This window comes from Vidua macroura, chromosome Z, assembly GCF_024509145.1.
Source record: "Vidua macroura isolate BioBank_ID:100142 chromosome Z, ASM2450914v1, whole genome shotgun sequence".
Classification (NCBI taxonomy): Eukaryota; Metazoa; Chordata; class Aves; order Passeriformes; family Viduidae; genus Vidua; species Vidua macroura.
In genome coordinates, this window is record NC_071611.1 from 16,874,380 (window position 1) to 16,878,410 (window position 4,031).

A 4,031-nucleotide genomic window follows, 5' to 3' on the forward strand; every position below is an offset into this window, starting at 1 on the left:
GGAATGGGTACGGCTCATACTGGGGTGGCCAGTCCCAGTACAAGAGAGGGACAGAGTGGGATGAGAAGCAGCATGGAGACGGCAGCAGCCCTGTGCCTTTTGGCAGGATCTATCTTCTGACCCACCCTTAGGGGAAATGGGACAAGGACTGGGGAGGGAGGAATGAGGGGTAGGAGAACTGGGGACCCAACTCTTCCCTTTCGATTTGACTAAATTAAAAATCAAATCATAAACAGGAAAATAACGTCCCACTTTAAAGTTTCCAGCAACTTATAAATATATCTCCCAACTCTTCCCCAAAAGACTACAGAAGACGCATCTTCCCTGGTGACTTCGGGAAAATGGTCAAAAATGAAATTAACAAAAGCCTTAAGATCCCTCTTTTTAAAGGAAATGTTCCCCAGAACAAGGGTAGATTTAACTTGGGAGTAGAACTCCTGTCTAGCTGGGGAAAGGCAATTGCCCATGTTTCCCACAGCAGTGTAATTCCCCACCAAAGCAAAGGAGATTTGAAAGCAAAGGGCCTGTATCGGCTGCTATTCCAAAGCAGCAAAGACTCACCACAAAAAGACACAGGCAAAAAGAAGGGAGCTTTGGAGGGGCAGTGGAGTCCTGCCGGTCCTGTAGGGTCCAAAGCTTCCCCCGAAGCTGTAGAGTTGGACTTCCACAGGGTGGCGACAGGGCCAGGAAACAGAAGTCTTCTTTGACAAAAGCGCGACTGTTCCCAGAACTGGCTCCGAACGACACTTTAATTCCTGAAAATCCGGATCGCAGATCTGGGAAATCTGAGGAGACGTTCAAAACTGGCCAGGGAAGTGGTCAGTTTGTTCGGGTGCCAATTGTAGGCCGCCCCGGGATCCTGTCCAGCAGGGTGGCCCACAGCTGGCTAATCCACAGGTACCCAGATATCTATCTGAGAGCCCCGAGGGAAGGTGGAGCTAGGGTATATAACAGTGGGGGGAAAGGAGTGGTCAAGGTACAAATGACCCAGTAGGGGAAAAGCTAAGGGGAGGAACAAGGATGGGGTGACACGAACTGAGCCAACGAGGGAGGAGGGAAGGAGTGGTCTTACAGAGGGAACCAGTAGGGGTAATGAGAACAAAGAACTTTCTAGAACAGGGGAGTAGAACAACTGTTGATTGGCATGAACCAGGGAGAGTGCAGTATTTGATGGACAAGTCCCCTTACATTTGTGTAACCTCCCATGGCATTTCAGGGACCCCTCACACAGAGGACTTCCATGAAAACAGATGGTATGCAGGAATGTGATGAGACAGGCCACCACCCAGTTGGAATTGAGTCTGGCAAGGGTTATCAATAAGTACATCAGCAGGAAAAGGAAAGATTAGGGAAAGTGTGGGACTGTTGTTGAAGCAGACAGATGTCCTGGTGATGGAAGACACAGTGAAGGTGGAATTAGTTAATGCCTTCTTTGCTGTAGTCTTTACTACTGATGCTGCTACTGATGTCCTTCAGGAATTCCAGACTTCAGAAATAAAGAGAGGAAGGCTGGAGAAGGGAGGACTTGCCCCTGGTCATAAAGGTTTCATTTAGAGGCCAGCTAGACAGACTTAACACTCATAAGTCCATGGGCTCCAGTGAGATGCTCCCATGGATGCTGAGGTAGCTGGCAAATACTGTTGCTAAGCCATTCTCCATTATCCTTGAGAAATGGAGAAGAGAAGGTACCTCATGACTGGATGAAAGCCAATGTTACATCCATCTTCCAAAAGGGCAACAAAGAGGAACCGGAATCAGGAAACTACTGGCCAGTCAGCCTCACCATCATCCCTGGAAAGGTGGTGGAACAGATCATTCAGAAGATCATCACCAAGCATGTAGAAGAAATGGTCATCAGGAGTAGTCAGGATGGATTCACCAAGTAGTCAGGATGGCCAATGGGAGTAGACAGGTGGAAATCATACTTTACCAATAGCCTTCTGAGATGACATGGCAGGGTGGGCTGCCTAGGGGAGAGCAGTGGATGTTGTTTGCTGTTAAGGAAACTTCCCAGTCTGGCCATTCATGAGACTCTCTGGCAGTGGCATTCCCAACGTCAGAGACTTTCATTGTTGGGAGTGAAGCCTGCGGGGACTGCTGGACTCCAGGACGGTTTGGATGGGTGGTAACGAAGGATCTCTGAAGCCCGGTCTTTAGAGCATATGGTTTATTGTAAAGGATGAAGGGCCCTGCTTAGAGTTGCTAGCCGCAACTTGTGGCAGGCCCAGGGAGAGCGGGGGGGGAGAGAGAGAGAGAGAGAGAGAGAGAGAGAGAGAGAGAGAGAGAGAGAGAGAGAGAGAGAGATGGTGCCAGGTGGGTGTCCCAGCAGGAGGGTCCAAGAGAGAGCGTCCGGTCCCTCGGCCACACCTTATCAGGGGGCTTCAAGGTGGGCTGGGAACAGCAGATGTTGAGTAAATGGCATTACCCTAGAAAATGTCAAAGGAGAAATAGTGAAATCTGTTAATTTGCTCCTAATCCACGTCTCATACCCCATCCCAACCCTCAACCCAACAGATTGAAATTTTTCTTGGTGCTCTACGTTACATTGCATTCATCTCCCTTACTGAGACTTCTGGTCTATATTGCCATCAATTCTACCTGTTGATAGAGGCTGTTCCCTTTTTCTAAACTTCACTGGAGTGCATATTTCTTGAGCGATATTACCGAATAAATGCTTTACACTAAAGTTAAAAAAATGTATTGCTTGTGGTAGTGTTGATGCTACTTGATATTAACAACTGACATGCACATTATGTTGTGATGTAAAAGTAATAGGGCCTGTGTTAAGAGGAGAAAGTACAACTCAAGATTCCAAGAGGTAAACTTAGTGTTGTAAAAATACTGACTCCTAGCCTGATCTGTTTAGAGGCATTGTTAAATAAAGTAGTTTTTCTGTTCTGGATTGTCTTCCTCCTTTCTTCCAAAACAGTTACCTTGGGTTTTAAGAAGAAGATTCACCTGTATTTGACATCTTCATTATAAAGAGAATTTGACAGACTCTGTGAAAAAGCATGTAGGTGGTTGAGGAAGCTGTAATATGTAAATGGAGGTGTACATTAGCAGATAAGAGGGAAGTGCTGCCTAATAGCCAAAGGTCTTTTCAAACCTAAGTTCTATGATCCTGTTACCACCTTAGCTACTGGCTGCCTGGAACAGGCCCAGCTGTGTTCTGTCCACGCCTGGACTCTAGAGCTTGGCACTGGTGACTTCACAAACATTGCCCAGGTAGCTAGATGAGCTGTAGGCTAGCTACATGTAAGGATGTGGATAAGATTGTGGCCTGTCTTAAGAAAAGTTAAACTGCATTTTGTGTTGCTACTTCATTGACAGTTTGGGATTAAAAAATGGCATTTAAAAATTTTGAGTTTCCTGTGAAGACCTGGCCTCACATTTTGAGTTATGTATAAAAGCAGAATCTTTCCTCCTTGTAGTTAAATGCAACATGATTTTTGTATTATAAGTAGTAGCTCTCCTGTCCACTGGTTTGTGTTGGACACTTAAGTCATTTTTAGTTAGGCTTATATTGGAAATCCATCATAATTAATTTGAAAATCTAGGCAAAATTCTCATTTAGAGCAGTAATTTACTGATTAATTGTGGAGGATCAATAACGGGACATCATGCCATGATCAATATGAGCAAGTGAAGCTGATTTATTGCACAAAAAAGGCCATATTTATACTGTGTTCTACTGTTCATGTGCCTTAAGCTAATACATGATTGGCTAGTCCTAACTGTTCATGTGTCTAATGTTAAAAGCTGATTGGGTTACTTCTTCACGCACCATGCTCTGGTCATCTACCCTGCCCCACTGTCTTGCTTCACATCCTGGACTTGCTTACTCCTTAGTCAGCTCTTCTTCATTTCTTGCCCTCAAGGACACTCTGGCCTTACTGATTAGGCAGTTTGTCTCCATGAAGGCTGGATTGTGCAACTGTTACAAGTGTCCATTGTCTTGCAAGAAATCCTGCAAAAATTCCTCAACAGTTAATAAGGGGAAATTGAGAACAGCAGGGTATTATGAGCAGCCA

At 45.4% G+C, this 4,031-nt stretch overlaps 1 long non-coding RNA gene across 1 annotated transcript; it reads right to left on the reverse strand.

The window, feature by feature from the left end:
* Positions 1-2,395: 2,395 nt before the first annotated feature.
* LOC128821667 (uncharacterized) lies at positions 2,396-3,099 on the reverse strand. The gene is made up of 2 exons (XR_008441197.1): positions 2,934-3,099; positions 2,396-2,426 (listed from the first exon to the last, which is right to left on the reverse strand). It is a non-coding gene; the product is annotated as an uncharacterized LOC128821667 (long non-coding RNA).
* Between the last annotated feature and the right edge of the window lie 932 nt (positions 3,100-4,031).